This window comes from Narcine bancroftii, chromosome 3, assembly GCF_036971445.1.
Source record: "Narcine bancroftii isolate sNarBan1 chromosome 3, sNarBan1.hap1, whole genome shotgun sequence".
NCBI lineage: Eukaryota > Metazoa > Chordata > Chondrichthyes > Torpediniformes > Narcinidae > Narcine > Narcine bancroftii.
This window is the reverse complement of record NC_091471.1, coordinates 208,719,353-208,737,371: the sequence shown is the minus strand read 5'-3', so window position 1 is coordinate 208,737,371 and position 18,019 is coordinate 208,719,353.

The window sequence follows — 18,019 nt, the reverse complement described above, 5'->3', positions numbered from 1 at the left end:
TTCAGCGCTTGACGTCCTGCTTTGCGGAAACTGCCAAAATGTTTGGCCTGGAAGTCAGCCTGAAGAAAACTGAGGTCCTCCATCAGCCAGCTCCCCACCATGACTACCAGCCCCCCCACATCTCCATCGGGCACACAAAACTCAAAACGGTCAACCAGTTTACCTATCTCGGCTGCACCATTTCATCAGATGCAAGGATCGACAATGAGATAGACAACAGACTCGCCAAGGCAAATAGCGCCTTTGGAAGACTACACAAAAGAGTCTGGAAAAACAACCAACTGAAAAACCTCACAAAGATAAGCGTATACAGAGCCGTTGTCATACCCACACTCCTGTTCGGCTCCGAATCATGGGTCCTCTACCGGCACCACCTACGGCTCCTAGAACGCTTCCACCAGCGTTGTCTCCGCTCCATCCTCAACATCCATTGGAGCGCTCACACCCCTAACGTCGAGGTACTCGAGATGGCAGAGGTCGACAGCATCGAGTCCACGCTGCTGAAGATCCAGCTGCGCTGGATGGGTCACGTCTCCAGAATGGAGGACCATCGCCTTCCCAAGATCGTATTATATGGCGAGCTCTCCACTGGCCACCGTGACAGAGGTGCACCAAAGAAAAGGTACAAGGACTGCCTAAAGAAATCTCTTGGTGCCTGCCACATTGACCACCGCCAGTGGGCTGATAACGCCTCAAACCGTGCATCTTGGCGCCTCACAGTTTGGCGGGCAGCAGCCTCCTTTGAAGAAGACCGCAGAGCCCACCTCACTGACAAAAGGCAAAGGAGGAAAAACCCAACACCCAACCCCAACCAACCAATTTTCCCTTGCAACCGCTGCAATCGTGTCTGCCTGTCCCGCATCGGACTGGTCAGCCACAAACGAGCCTGCAGCTGACGTGGACTTTTTACCCCCTCCATAAATCTTCGTCCGCGAAGCCAAGCCAAAGAAGAAGAAGAAAGAAAAGAAGATTTTCAATTCAAGACAAATAAAGGGAAAATCCTGCTGTATTAGTCTCTGCTAGGATGCCCTAAATATTGTGACCCCACCATTGACATGAATGGGTACTACCAGTTCTTGGGACTTGAGCCATCAATCAACTAATGCAGACACGTGTGTGAGATGATTCTCAAGAGTTCCCTCAGGATCAAGGGCATTGTAAATTCTACAAATAGTTCTTCAATTGTAAATAAAGGGTTGGTTCTTTGGATATGGGATAAAACACTGGTGTCTGTCGTTTCTCTCTGGGTCTATCAAGGTGGAAGCTTGTATTCCACACAACACATGCACGCCACAAACATTCGGCACATTTACCACAGCCTCCAGCACCAGTCATCTGTGCACATAGATTTCCCTCTCTGTAATCTTATCCATTGAAACTGGAATAGCCTGCTAAATTATACTAAATGCATGTTATGCTCTTTAGATCATTTTCTGAAACTATTCTGCAGGCTGTGGGCAAATCTTCAACTCTGTCACCATAGGATCCAATGGTTCCCTTGCCCCTGCATTGATTTTCTGAGAAATGAGCTTGCTTCTCATATCCTACCAGTGATCCTAAGTCCCTCGTAACTTCTTTCAGAGAGGCCTAATTCCACACCTTTAAAAGGAATAAGGAAAGTGATCGAAAAGAACTTTATCCACCAAAGAATATAGACTGATTAGCTAGCCATTTGTAACTGAGATAAGTGATATGCTCTATCAATGACTCCAAAGACTGAGTGAGGAACGATAGACTTTAATACACATTAGATTTCAACTGACCCAACTCCATGTGCTCAAATGAATGGAAGGGGGCAGGGAGGTTGACCTTTATGGCCAGGTTGGTGACTCCAAATTGGACCCTGAGAAAGAGATAAAGTCTGCCATCCACTTCAAAGGTGGTATATTTGTGGTCTCCCGGATGAAGAGAGACTTGGTGGTATGCTGACTTCAGGTCAATTGTGGAGTACACTTTGTAATGGGCTATTTTATTGACCATATCTGTTATTGGGGGAGGGGATAAGCATCGAGCTGGGTGAAGCGGTTGCCTGTCTGGCTGTAATCTATCACCATGCGGGGTTTGCTTCTACCCCTGACCACCATGACCTGGGCCCACCAAGGGTTTGAACTGTGGGCTATGATCTCCTCTGCCAGGAGTCACTGCACCTTGGATTTTATAAATGCCTGATCCTTGGCACTATAGTGCCTGCTTTTCATCGCAATGGGCCTGCAGTCCAGGGTCAGATTCTCGAATAATGACAGCGGGGGTAGGCAGTGGGTGGAGAGGCCGCAGACAGGGGCCAGTGGTCAGGGGGAGGGGGTTACGAGTTGGGGGTTGTGTACCGATATGGGTAGTTGCGGTCCTCTGAACGCCATCGTCACACTCCTAAAACGGCTCTGGAAGTCAAGGCCCAGGAGTATCAGCACACAAGCATCACAAGCAAATGAAAGTTATCATAACATTCACTGTTAATTACACTACAGAGTACCCCCGGATCTCTGTGGATTGGTCCTTCGCAGCCATAGAAATGGTGCCGCTTGTGGGTCTGAGAGAGAGAGAGAGTTTTTCTAGGTAGTGACGGGTGGATAAAGCTCTCTGTGTTCTCACTGTCAAACAGGCAGTTCATTCTTTTCCCGTTTACCTCGATCTCCATCATTGAGTGGGCAATCGGATGAGGGTTGCCTTGGCTCAGAGTCATGGAGGCCAGGATCAGGCTATTGTCATCACTGTCAGAGGGGAGGGCCAACCGGTAAGATGGCAGCCTCCATGTTGACCATGTTGTCGCATCAGAGGAAGAAAGAGGAAGTGATATCATCTGGGCAGTAGTAGGTGGAGGTGATGTCATCCAGGATGCCAGAGGAGATGCTAGGTAAGATGGTGTCTCCCAAGCCACGCAGACAGTCGAGCCATTTGGGGCGGGTATGACGTCAGTGCCGTACCGCTCACTTGGGAGGGTTTGGACTTCCAGACCCGCTGGTAATGTTCCTTTCTTCCCGCATCCCAAGCAGATCAGCTCCTTAGCCGGACAGAGTCGTCAGGGGTGCTTCAGCTGGCTGCAGAAGTGGCACCTCGGGTGTCCGATTGTGACGGCGTTGGCGGTGGGGTCATGGCTCGCTATCACAGAGGCCATCTGTGATGCCAGGTCCCAACATGGCAGGGCCCACGGTCCACACATGGAGGGCCAGTTCTTACCAGCGATCTCGTCAGCGTTGCGTTGGGCTGAGTCAAGGGTCCTGGCAAGCTAGAAGGCTCTCCAGGAGCAGCTTGTCCTCCTTGAGCAATCGCTGATGAATGTTGACAGACCTCATTCCAGCCACGCAGGAATCTTGGACCAGCTCCTCCACACACTGGGCTATCTATGGGCACGGGGTTTGGATCCACTACTCGTACTGTTCAGCAGTTCCAGGCGTCTTGGATTGATTTCGAGTCTGTCAGATCTCAGCAGCTTGTCCATCCCATGTGGAAAATTAATGTGCATTAAATTCATATGCTCTATCAATGACTCCAAAGACTGAGTGAGGAACGATAGGTTTTAATACACATTAGATTTCGGCTGGTCCAACTCCATGGGCTCGAATGCTTGGAAGAGGGGAGGGAGGTCGACCTTTATGGCCAGGTCACGGGGGAGGGGTTACATGGGGTTGAGTCATCAGTGAGCGGAACAGCCGCTTATATACAGAGCAGCAACAGTATATACGTATATACATATCACTACAATAAGTAAAACATTTTTTCATGTTTAGGGTTGTACATTTTTAAATCTCCACCAGAGGACTGCAGATGTTCAGTTGTTGAGCATGTTCTGAGAGATCTTCAGACTAAGGAAGGAAGCAAAGGTTCTGGAATTGTACAACAAACTAGATTTTTGGTACAGGATGGCAATCGTCTTACAGAATGGTATAGCAGATACCTGTTACCCACTCTTTCCTCTACTCATTATTATTCTTAAGAAGGTGCCCAACATGACCAACTCAGGAATCAGGGACAACAAATGTAAATTTGCAAAGGATTTTTTTTTAAAATGCCTTCCATGATGGTGGCTTTGTTTGAGAATGGAATAAACACTCCTTTATTCATTTTGTTAACTATCTGATGACATCAAGCTCTTATAATTGGGTGAGGGACTAAAAATGGGCATACTTTCATTATATTGAAGCACTGGGCCATGGAACAAATTTCAATAAACATAGTTTTGTGTTGAGCTGTTGGTAGTTGGAAGGAGGAGGGAGGGAACTACCCAAGCATTCAGAAAAATTGCTAATAATGTAAGAGTCTGAATGTAACCCGCCCGTGCAAACCACTTTAAGGCGCTTGCACCACAGCAAAAATTAGAAAGCAAACAATGAACCTTCTCTTGAAGCATAACAAAGGGGCTAGTGTAAAAAGGAACAACATGGCTGTGTTTCAGCCAGTGCTATCTTGCATTTTGTTTTGACAATATTTCCTGTTTATAAAGAACAGGCATCTATTGTTCATGGAAGTGTAATGTGGTTATCTGAAGCAATCTGTCTGCATAGGAAAGCTGATAAAAATAACAGCAGGGAAACAGAAGATAGTGCACGTCCTAGTCGACTAGACTCATGACACCATCAGTTGCACTGTTTTTGTTTTTATGAAACATATAAAACTCAGAGTTGGTAATAATGTCTCTATTTTATTTTGCTGAACTTAAACCAAAGATAAAGGAGAAAATGTAAGTCATTGGAGAACAATTCTAAGTCACAAAATTATGTAAAACCTCTTGAATTGATACGGGGAAGTGCTGATGGGTGGGTTGCATCCATGGTAACCAGAAGATCCTGGTGCTCAGCACAGCCTTTGAATGTCTTCATTTTAATACAAGAAGTACAGTATTCTGTTTAGAATTTTATAAACATTGGCCTGTTTTGTGCATAGAAATATCCATTTCCAAACCATGGCTGCCATGATAAGACATTAAAACGTATACAGCTTTCATCTTTCTATTCTCCAAAATGTATATTAAAATGGAGAGTTGGTTGTGTTAATACAGTCAGAAGAGGCTATGATATGTGAGAGTCATTTTGACGTCAGAAAATCTATTTTTGTTCTGTATCTGGGTGGGATCCTTAACAACTTAATTGAGTTGTTTCACAATGTTGGACTGAGTACATATTCCATCTAAAGTATTGCACCAAGGTCACCACATGTCTGTATATACACTTCCAAATTCTCAAAGTTATATTTGTAGAAGTGTTATTTTCTATTTTTCACTGAAGATTAACACAGCTCAGTAATTGACATTGCATCATTCAGTATTGAAATGGAAACATTAAAGGTAAAGGTTCCATTATTCATGTATGCCACATTTAGAATGTGACATACATGAAATTCTTGAACTTTGTCTCCCGTAAGGAAGACAGAGAGTCACCACTTTGTCCAGTGCCCCTACAGAAATGAGGCCCCAGCGAGGAATAAACTCACGGTCCCTGGTTTTACAAGACCAGCACTCTAACTACTCAGCTATCGGAGCCTCCCACTGAGCTATCAAAGCCTCAATTAATAAGATGAAGGAAGGATAATTTGAGATTCAGAACAATCCTGCAACAAATTTGATGAGATATGGACACCTTCTTACGATCCAGGTGCAGATGTTCAGCGCACTGACAAAATTCAGAGTAGCTCAAGCTCCCAATATTGCCTTTCTTCTTGGCCATCCCCTGAACTCGGTAGCCTTCTGCAGACCCTGCTCATCTTCTTGTTCGTGGAAAGGCCAACTGTATACTGTAGGCAGGCAGCCCCAAGCACTCCAGACTGCACATACGTTCAGATGAAAGGGGAATCCTTCCAAGGACCAATGTGAAAATAATGAGCTAATGTTCATTCTCCATTCTCTCCCCAAACAATTGTCTGATCCTGTTTGCATCCTCCCTCCAAATAATCCTGGTACACATCTGTAGTCTGGATTATGAAGGGTCATGTCTTCTGGAACCTAGTCAGAAGTCACATCACCTGCCAATCAAGGTTGGACTCCACTCACCCATTAGTGCACACCTCACCATTGGCCCCTTTAATTTCCTAGTAATTACCTAGGCTAAACCCCTCCAGCTTACTGTTTTATAAAGTCCACCATGTGGGGTAACTCTTCCTCTTTTGCTCTTCGATCCTGAGATGAACCCTGCTCCAGGTTGCAAACTGTGGACAATGCTGGAGGAATCGTTCGTAAGGTGCGCACTACGTAGGGATCAGGGCTGTTGTACATTAGTGTGGTAGATAGCATTGGAGCTGTGCACACATTAGACAAGGAACAGCGGGCAGTGTATTGTAATCCTTGGTTGTTATGTCTGTACACAGTCGCTAGTAAACATAGTGTTAAGTCCGATGTGACTGGGTTATACTGTGCTTGTACGTCTATATGCAATTGCTAGCATCGGTAGTGTTAAGTCCAATGTAACTGAGTTGTACAGTGCTTGTATGAGTGTAAGCAGTTGCTCGCATTGGTTGCATTATATCCGATGTGACTGATTATACTGTGTTGTGATCCCCTTGCATGCATTTTAATGAAGATCCTTCTGGTGTTCAGCCTGTGTCCAGACTCATTGCTCTTTGAACCCACTGAACTTGTTTCCATTCCCACACAACAACAGCTTTGGGAAGATCTCATCTCTGGGCCTGAGCTTGAGGCAGTGCCATGTACGTGCCTAGTACAGGAAATTTGGGTCAACTCTTCCTCTCTTAGGCTCTGCTCCATTGCACTGAGAACATTATTTGATATCACCTTTCTATTGTAATTGACCATCAGATTGGTTGTGAGTTTCTGCCTTCAATGCAGGATGTTCTACTGACAGCTTGCTTCAGCACAGTGAACCTACAGGCACTGTAGGCAGTGATTCATGGAACATAGATGAGTACAGCTCAGGAACAGTCCCTACAGCCTACAGTGCCAGCACTGAACATGATTCCAAATGAAACTAAATCTGCTTGCACATCCCTCCATTCATGTGTCCATCTGGAAACCTCTAAAATGACTCATTTAAGGACTCTGACTTTGCACATCATTTATTACTGAATATTTACTTTTTCTGTATTGCACAATCAGTTTGTTTACATTTCTTTTTTATGTAAATTTACCTTTTGTATACATATCTTTTTTGTGTGTACTGGTTACAGTTACCGATAAATAGAAATTCTGCCTTGCCTGCAGGAAGAAGAATCTCAGGGCTTTATGTACTGTCATTTATGTACTCTGACAATACATTTGAACTTTAAATGTTGAACTTTGAAAGCATCATTCTGCCCCCATCATTACTGGTAGTAGTCTGTTCCAGGAACCTACCACTCTTTGCATGAAAAAAATCGTCCTGCTCAGACAGTGGTGGGCAAACTATTGGAGAGGACTATTAGTGATAGGATTTATGAGCATTTAGGGAAGTACAGTCTTTTCAGGGAAGTCAGCGTGCCTTTGCGAGGGGTAGATCATTCCTCACAAGCCTAAATGAATTTTTTGAAGAAATAAAAGAAATCGGTGAAGATACGGTGGTAGATGTGGTGTATTTAATTTTAGTAAGGGATTTGACAAGGTCTCCATGGTACATTTATTCAGAAAGACATGAAGCCCACTGTTCTACTCACTCTACACCCATGACTGTGTGACTAGGCACAATTCAAAAGCCATCTACAAATTTGATGATAACACCACGTTTGTTAGCAGAATCACAGGCAGTAATGTGGAAGTGTATGGGGAGGAGATAGATCAGGAGTTGAGTGATGTCACAACCACATCTTTGCACTCATTATTAGCAAAACTAAGGAACTGTTTGTGGACTTTAGGAGGCAGAAATCAGGAGAACAGAAACCAGTCCTCATCAATGGGTCAGCAGTGGAAAGGGTTAAGAACTTCAAATTCCTGAGTGTCAGCATCTCTGAAGATCTATCCTGGGGCCTCCATGTTGATGCAATCACTAAGAAGCCTCACCAGGAGGCGACACTTCATGAGGAGTTTGAGGAGATTTGGTATGTAACTGAAGATTCTTGCAAATTTATACAAATGTACCGTTACATCACTGTCTGGTGTGGAGGTATCAATGGACAAAACAGGAAAGGACTATAGAGAGTTATGAACTTAGCCAATGACATCACATGCAGCAATCTTCACTCCATTGAAGACATCTACAAGAGATGGTGCTTTAAGAAAGCAGCCTCTTTTCCCAAGGACCATCACCACCCAGGTCATGCCTGCTTCACACTGCTACCATCAAGAAGGAGTACAGGAGTCTGAAGATGAACACCCAGTGGCACAAAAGCATCTTCTTCCTCTGTGCCATCAGATTTCTGAATGGACAATGAACCACAGACCACCTACTACCTCCACCCTCTGACCTCCCCAACTCTCCACCTCTTCCTTCTGACCGCCAACTCTCCACTTCCCTCCACCCCTTCCCCCCACCCCGATACCCCCAATCTGTGGTGATACAACGACTACATTGGCTGCACTCCTACCAGCCTACTGCAGGGGGCAACCACTGTACCTGCAGGTAGGCAACCCGGGAGGCTGGTCCCACCTGCCGGCTGTCAATCACAAGCCGGCCCCTTCAGGAGACAGTCAGATACGTGGTTCCAGAAAAGATACTGAGACTGGTGTACAAAGTTTAAGCTAATTAAAGCCTATTATACAGCCTGTGAACTTTATGTCAGAATCATTCGCACATCAGTGCTCACAATTTAATTAGCTTAAAATTAAAAGGACCGTGGAGACGTTCCTCACCATCAAGAGCCTGGATATCGACCTTAAACACACGGACGCTCCAGCATACTTTGAGATCTGGAACCATGCGATTAGGGCAATCGTCCACACACTGGCTGAGGTCATTGACACTAACCAGAAGAGACTCATGGTACTTCGACCAAACTGGGCCCTTGCCGTTTCCAGGTTATCCAAGACTGCACGGATTTCGAACCAGCAATGGTCATCCTGGAAGGCATGTACCAGCCCCCGATAAACATACTTTACGCCCAGTACCGGCTCAGCATCAGAGTACAGCAACCAGGTGAGATGGCAGATGCTTACCTGGGGGCACTGCAAGAACTAGCATGCCCATGCATGATTGAAGCTGGGGTGATCGCTGGTGAGGTGGAGCAACTCGTCTGAGATGCCTGCATGCGAGGATTGTGATCAAGAGCGACTCGACAGAGACTGTTGGAAGAGAACAATGCCTCCCTTACCAGGATCATGGAGGTGGTCCACTCCCTAGAAGCTGCAGCTCACAATGTAGAGGCCTTCAATGCTCGCTTCCCCCAACCTCTGGCCTGGCTGATGCTGATGACAGCAGTCGCTGAGGGGCCTCACGTGGAAGAAACGATTACCACCGCTGCTGCAGTCTGCCGCTGTAAGTATTGTGGGTCCCAGTGTGGGTTGGACAGGCGCTCCTGAGGAAATTGCCTGGCGAGGAACTTGCATTGCTCCCAATGCAGCAAGAAAGGCCACTTCGCTAAAGTGTGCCTCTCCAAACCCATCGGGAGCGCTGCGGACCTCCACAACCAACCAGGAGCACCTTCCAACTCTCTGGACACCCCTACATGTGGATGCCAAGCAGTGCCATTACTGTGCCCGCCACTTCTGCCCACACTGATGATGTCACTTCCGACCACACCGATGATGCCACTACCGACATCACTTCTGGTCAAGTTGACCAACCACCAAAAGGCCATGTGCATCTTCAGGGTGTCATCATCATGGACCAACTGACCCCGACCACCCCAACTCATCTGACTTGCCGACTGGGCAACACGGTCAACATGCGCACATGCAAAACCTCACACTTGCTGCACCCCTATTGCTCTGAAAGGCACCTACTGCCACTACTCGCCACAACTGTCGGGGAGCAGTGACATGGACCCCGAGGTGGTCCTGGCATCCACCATGCTAACGGAGGACATTCCCCATGGACTTGGGTGCTCAATGATGGACATCCCTGTCAACAAGAAGGTAATAAAATGCCTGTTTGATAGCAGTAGTACTGAGACCTTTGTCAACCCAAATGTGGTCTGTACGCTGAAACTCAAAGTATACCCAGCGAACTTTGATATCGCTTTTGTGGCCCAGGACCACTCCATCATGGCACTAGGGTGCTGCTCCGTGAACGTGACAGTGGAGGGGTTCAGGCTCCTGGTCATGCCCAAGCTCTGTGCCCCAGTTATCCTGGGTCTAGACCCAGTGTCGCCTCCACAGCCTCACCCTTACCTTTGGAGGCCCACTCCCCCAACTCACCATCCACAGCACAAAGTCTAAAGACTGCCCCCAGTCCATCTGCAGGCTCTTCACCTTACGGGTGCTCCCTCCATCCCTCTTCAACTACCTGACGCAAGACTGTAAGCCCATAGCTGCCAAGAACAAGCGCTACTGTGCTACTGACAGCACCTTTATCAAGGCAGAGGTGAGACAGCTTCTGGCAGAAGGACTTATAGAGCCCAGCACCAGCCCCTGGAGAGCCCAGGTCCTTGTCATAAAAGGGGGTAGCAAACTGAGGATGGTCATTGACTATAGCCAGACCATCAACCAGTACACCCAGCTGAATGCCTGCCTACTGCCCTGCATCACCGACATGGATAACGAGATAGCCCAGTACCGGGTCTTCTCCATGATTGACCAGCTCCTCATGCAAGCCTGGAATAAACCTTATATTGCCTTTGAGGCAGACGGGTGGCTCTACCAGTTCCACTGGGTCCCATTTGAGGTCACAAATGGAGTCTCCATGTTTCAGCGGGAGATGGATCGCATGGTAGACCAGCACAACCTAAGAGCGACCTTCCTGTCTGCAACCACGACCAGCAGGACCATGATGCCAACTTGGAGAGATTTCTTTGGACAACTGAGACACTGAACTTCAATTACAACAGGGAGAAGTGCGTGTTCAATTACAACAGGGAGAAGTGCGTGTTCAGCCTCACCATCCTGGGGTGCATTGTGGAACATAATGTCATTGGTCCCAACCCTGAACCCATGTGCCCACTAATGGAACTGCCCCTCCTCCACACCTCAAAGCACTCTGCAGGTGCCTTGAGCACTTCTCTTATTACTCCCAGTGGGTTCCCTGCTTCTCAGACAAGATCCACCCACTAGCCCAAGCCACCACATTTCCCCTCCCTGCCAAGGCGCAAGCGGCCTTCGCCCACATCAGACAGGACATCGCCAATGCCATGATGCATGCCGTGGATGAGACCCCATTCCAGGGGAGTGCGATGCCTCTGATGTTGCCATCGCTGCCACCCTCAATCAAGGGGGAAGACCCATGGCCTTTTTCTCCAGGACTCTTCATGGCTCAGAGCTTGGACACTCTGCCATCAAAAAGGAGGACCGGGCAATCGTGGAAGCAGCCAACCACTGGTGCAACTACCTGGCAGGCAGGAGGCTCACCCTTCTCACTGACCAGCGCGCAGTGGCATTCATGTTCAGCACCACTCACAGAGGCAAGATCAAAACCAACAAGGCCTTGTGCTGGAGAGTCAAGCTGGCCACCTTCAGCTACAGAATCCAGAATAGGCCAGGGAAGTTCAATGACTCCCCCGATGCTCTGTCCTGGACCAGCGCCAGTGCACTGTCCAAACAGCTTCAGGTGTTGCATGACACCATCTGCCACCCGGGCATCATGCACCTGTACCAATTCATCAAGTCCTGGAACCTCTCCTTCACCATCCAAGAAGTCTGGACCATAACTGAGTTCATGCTTCTTCCAACCACCACAGGCCCATGTAGTGAAGGCCACTTGGACCTTCAAGCAACTCAAGAGACCATTGCCTTCCACGAATAAGAATGTCTATTTACTCTCTGTCATAGATGAGTGCTCCCGTTTTCCCTTTGCCATCCTTTGCCCTGACACCTCCACCACCTCCGTTAACACGGCCCTGACACAGATCTTCACCATGTTTGGATATCCGGCATTCATCCACAGCAACTAGAGGTCCAGCTTCATGAGTGAGGAGCTGTACCAGTACCTGATGATGCGAGGTATCGCGGCTAGTCCCACGACTAGCTACAACCCCAGGAGCAATGGGCAACTGGAGTGTGAAAACGGGGTAATCTGGTAGGCAGTCCTCCTGGCTCTGAGGTCGAAAGGCTGGTGCATCAACTATTGGCAGGAGGTCCTCTCTGAGGTTGCTCTTGTGCATGGCTCCCTATCATACCCCTCATGAATGCTTTTCCTCCTTCCCTAGGAAATCAGCGACTGGCATCTCCCTGCCAGTGTGGCTGATGTCTCTGGGACCAGTACTCCTTTGCAAACACATGAGGACACACAAATCCAACCCCCTGGTCAAGCAGGTGCACCTCCTCCATTCAAATCTGAATTAGGCCAATGTCAGGTATCCCAATGGATACCCTCTCAACCCTGGCCCCTCTGGCCCATCCAGGATCCCCTGGAAGCCACACCCTCCCTCCGCCTCTCCAGAGGGCCCCACACCTGCACCCCCTCTCTTCCAGATACCATCCTGCCCACACCACCGGCTGCCCCAGCCACCCCAGATCCAGTCGACCCTCAGGCAGCCCTGCCCCTACTGACCATTGACCAGGAGCCTGTCCTGCGAACTTGTAGATACTACCTAGCACCGAGGACACCACCTCCCCGAGGACTCATTTCAAGAATGGGGTGAATGTGGTGATACAACCACTACACTGCCCGCACTCCTACCAGCCTGCTGCAGGGGTAAACCATTGTACCTACAGGTAGGCAACCTGGGAGGCTGGCCCCACCAGCCTGCTGTCGATATCTGGCCCATATAAAGACTTGAGCCAGCCCCTTTGGGGGACAGTCAGACGCAGAGCCAGCAAAAATACTAAGACTGCTGTACAAAGTTTAAGCTAATTAAAGCCTGTTGTACATCTGTGGACTTTGCGTCAAAATCATTCACACAACAGCGCTCACACAACAGTGCTCACTCAACCCTCTTCCATTCCCCCAAAACCCTCCACCTCATCAACACATGCTCTGATCCCTGCTTGATTTACCTTCCCTTCTGACTTTCCCCTCTCTGGGACATAATTCTCTGTCCTCAGTGGAGGCCTTTCTCACTTTCTCTTCTTTTCCACTAATTTATTTATTTTTATAATGTAATTTATGGCAGTGTTTGCATCTGTGACGCTGTTGCAAACAACAAATTTTGTGATGTGTTCATGTCAATAAATTTTGATTCTGATCCTGTTGAGTAGATTGACATCAGTAGGTCAGCACAAAGGGCCTGTACTGTGCTATAATGTTCTATATTCAATGTTTATCTCCTTTAAACTCTTCTGCCCCCGCCACAGCATCCCACCCCAAACTTAAATTCATGCCCTCTCATAATTGACAATTTAACCCTGGAAGAAAGATTCTCATGGACAGCCCTATTTTTGCCAAAGGTTCTACAAGGTTTCACCAAGTCTTAAAGAGGTAGTGTTTTCCGATGATCAGTAATTTAAAGTGGTTTTTTTTTGTTGGAGGCGGGGTGAGGCTTCATAGAAGAATCAGGACTCTGCCAAAAGTCTAATTACTACTGAGGTTTCACAACTCCTATCTCTTCACATGTACATTAGTTGTCACTTTATTGTGGGTTACCCTAATGTTTTCTTGTCTTCAGAAATATTTCCTGCCCTCCTCTTGTAACCACTACCCCACCTACACCTACTCTTAGTCATTGAGTTTTTACACTGAAGTACTTGCTCTATTTATTTTGCCTGAATCATAGTGAGTGTACAGGGTAGGTCAGTCTTAAGTTTATTTCAGTCTGGTGATGTTGTGCCTGTTTTCCAAGTGCCATTGTTCTCAGTGGGAAGCCTATTGCAGTCATGGACAATTGTGGGTTGTTCAATTATAAATGTGTTTAGCGATCAAGGCCACATTATGGACTGAATAAAGTGCCTGGCAATCTGAAAATTCATATATGTAACCATCTATTTTTAAAACCACGTGCCCTGTTTTGCTTCTAAGCATTTGTCAGTGTTCTAAAATTATTTCTCTTACAGAAAGAGATTCTATTAGTGGTGGCACTAGAGTCAATTAATTGTATTCACACCTTCCTGCTTCTTCAACTGCACCTCTATAGTCTCATTAGGCCCATCCGCATGACCACCTCATTTTCACTATGGACGTCCCATCTCTTTACACCTCCACCTCCTCATTCTTTCCTGACAACAGACCTAACCAGTCACCCTCCGTCTGACAGAACTTGTTCTCAACCTTAATAACCTTCTTTCAGTCATCCCACTTTTTCCAAATCAAAGTAGTAGCAATGGGTACCCACATGGGCCCCAGTTATACCTGCCTGTTTGTGGGCTTTGAGGCCCATCAACTCTTCCTCCACTATATTGACAACTACATTAGGGTTACCTCATGCACCTGTGATGAGTCTGTCAATTTTATTAATTTTGCTGCTAACTTTCACCCCAACCTCATATTCACCTGGTCCAATACTTCCCATTCTTGATCTCTCTGTCTCCATCTCAGGAAACAAGCTTTCAACAGACATTTTTTACAAATCTACAAATTCCCACAACTACCTTGACTACACCTCCTGTCACCCATATCCTTGCAAGGATTCTATTCCTTTCTCTCAATTCCTCCATCTCCTTCATTTCTGTTCCCAAGATGAGGTCTTCTAGTCCAGATCATTCTTCCAAAAACATGGCTTTCCCTCCAACATCATCAACTCAGCCCTTATCCGCATCTCCTCCATTTCCCACTCATCTGCTCTGGCTCCCTCTGCCCCCGGATGCAACAAATACAGGATTCCCCTTGTCCTCACTGTAGAGCTCGTCGAAAGAACCAAAGACTTGTTGATCCAAACCAAGGCTTTTATAAGCAAAAGACAGGAGCTCTTCACAGGTGGCCGACCAGTCCGGAATGATCCGACCTGGCTAGGGACGCAACCCTTTAAGGCCCAGACAGTAGGTGTGGCTAAGCTCTCAGCCAATCGCTATAAGCACAGTCATTACATACTCTAGATACTGTAACTATATACATTGGTGATACGTCTGTACTATCACACTCACATACTACCCACCCAGTCTCTGCATCTAACACATTTCCCTCCGTAATTTCCATCACCTACAACATGATCCCACGACCAAACACATCTTCCCCTCTCCACCTTCCGTAGGGATTGATCCTTCCGTGACTGCCTTGACTACTCATTCCTTCCCATTAATCATCCCTTTGGCAACTAACCCAGAGGCTGCAGGAAGTGCCACATGGGCCCACACCTCGTCACTCCCCACTATTCAGGGTCCTAAATGGACCTTCCAAGTGAAGCAACTTTTCATTTGTGTAAAGGCTAGAGTCATTTACTGCATCCAGTGCTCCAATTGTGGCCTTCTTTACATTGGAGAGACTGGACTCAGAATGAGAGATCACGTCAGTGAACACCTTTGCCCTGTCCGCATCAGTGACAGGATTCTCCCAGTGGACAACCATTTCACTTCTGCACCCCACTCCCTTGCTGACATGTCTGTTCATGGCCTCATGTATTGTCGAATCTAAATTGGAGGAGCAACACTTAATTTTCCATCTGGGCATTCTCCAGCTGAATGGCATTAACATCAACTTCTCTGGTTTCTGCTAGTCTACTGTCTTTTCTCCCTTTCTTCACCATCCCTCTGTCTTCTTTCCTCCAACTCTCCACCCCTTCCCTCTCCATTTACAGAGACATCCCCCCTCCCCCTGTTTGCTGGTGTGCCCTCCCTCCCTTATCCACCTATTACTTCCTGCCTGTGGGACTGTGCTCCTCCCCCCTGCCCCTATCCCCTCCATTTTGTTCAGGCACTTGACCACATTTTGTTCATACCTTGATGAAGAGCTCAAGCCTGAAATGTTGGCTTTGTATCTTGATCTTTGCTGTACAAAAGTACACTGTTTGACCAGCTGAGTTACTCCAGCATTGTGGTTCTACTCAATACAAATCTCTCCTGAAGTTACCTCTGTTCAAAAAATAGCTGCCCATTTACAAACATTTAACTTAATTGCCAGAACCAGAAGAGATTTCAGTGTCAGAGGAAATGGAAAGGAAGAGGCATTTAGTGAAAGAGGAGCAATGAGATTAACTGAGGTTTGAGCAGCTGTTGACTTTTTCTGCAACTGGAGAAAACTATCCCCTGCATAGAACTGTAAGGAGGGCAGTAATTCTTTAAGGCAGTGGCGCAAGGAAAGTAACCCCCTTTGGATTTCCCTAAAAACTCCCTATCTTCCATGTTATGTAATTGGAACAGTTATAATTCTGTTCAGTTTAAGAATATTCTGTGACATACATGTCAGGAAGTGATGTTACTCCTTATTAATAGCTGAGGAAGGGCTCTCAGATTGTTCCATTACTGTTCATTTGTGATTTTAGCCAAGGAGACCGACAAGGGTGGAGTGTGTCCTTCCCAGACACGTTTCCTAGGAGTTGCTTCACAATATGATAATTGTGATTGGTGTCATTCCATATCCTGCCTTAGGAATTCAAAATCAAACCTTTGACCCATCTTACTGGTATTTTTATTTTTAGTTTTGAAGAGGAAGAGTAGGTTTTAATGATAAGCACCAACTCTACTTTGACCTTGAAGATTTAATTAATTATATTGAGTCCAGGAGCAGGAACATCAAGTTCCATCTGTACAAGATGTTGGTGAGAGCACACTTGGATCTGCAGTTCTGGTCCCCTAGCTCTCAGAAAGATATCATGAACCTGAAACGTTTGCAGTAGAGATTCACTGAGTCTAGCTGGCTTGAATTTTGAGAGGATGTTCAGGCTGGGACTTTTTTTCCTGAAATGTAAGCAGCTGAGGAGAGATCTTCAAGAGGTTTATAACATCATGAGGGTGTAGACAGGGTGAATAGTCAGAGTCTTTTCTCTTTTCTTTTTAAAATATTTTATTGAGTTTAATAGGAAAAAAACCTTTATACATGGTCTTCTAATTAATAACATAAATCAATTCATATCATATATCTTTGGCTTGGCTTCGCGGACGAAGATTTATGGAGGGGGTAAAAAGTCCACGTCAGCTGCAGGCTCGTTTGTGGCTGACCAGTCCGATGCGGGACAGGCAGACACGATTGCAGCGGTTGCAAGGGAAAATTGGTTGGTTGGGGTTGGGTGTTGGGTTTTTCCTCCTTTGCCTTTTGTCAGTGAGGTGGGCTCTGCGGTCTTCTTCAAAGGAGGCTGCTGCCCGCCAAACTGTGAGGCGCCAAGATGCACGGTTTGAGGCGTTATCAGCCCACTGGCGGTGGTCAATGTGGCAGGCACCAAGAGATTTCTTTAGGCAGTCCTTGTACCTTTTCTTTGGTGCACCTCTGTCACGGTGGCCAGTGGAGAGCTCGCCATATAATACGATCTTGGGAAGGCGATGGTCCTCCATTCTGGAGACGTGACCCATCCAGCGCAGCTGGATCTTCAGCAGCGTGGACTCGATGCTGTCGACCTCTGCCATCTCGAGTACCTCGACGTTAGGGGTGTGAGCGCTCCAATGGATGTTGAGGATGGAGCGGAGACAACGCTGGTGGAAGCGTTCTAGGAGCCGTAGGTGGTGCCGGTAGAGGACCCATGATTCGGAGCCGAACAGGAGTGTGGGTATGACAACGGCTCTGTATACGCTTATCTTTGTGAGGTTTTTCAGTTGGTTGTTTTTCCAGACTCTTTTGTGTAGTCTTCCAAAGGCGCTATTTGCCTTGGCGAGTCTGTTGTCTATCTCATTGTCGATCCTTGCATCTGATGAAATGGTGCAGCCGAGATAGGTAAACTGGTTGACCGTTTTGAGTTTTGTGTGCCCGATGGAGATGTGGGGGGGCTGGTAGTCATGGTGGGGAGCTGGCTGATGGAGGACCTCAGTTTTCTTCAGGCTGACTTCCAGGCCAAACATTTTGGCAGTTTCCGCAAAGCAGGACGTCAAGCGCTGAAGAGCTGGCTCTGAATGGGCAACTAAAGCGGCATCATCTGCAAAGAGTAGTTCACGGACAAGTTTCTCTTGTGTCTTGGTGTGAGCTTGCAGGCGCCTCAGATTGAAGAGACTGCCATCCGTGCGGTACCGGATGTAAACAGCGTCTTCATTGTTGGGGTCTTTCATGGCTTGGTTCAGCAT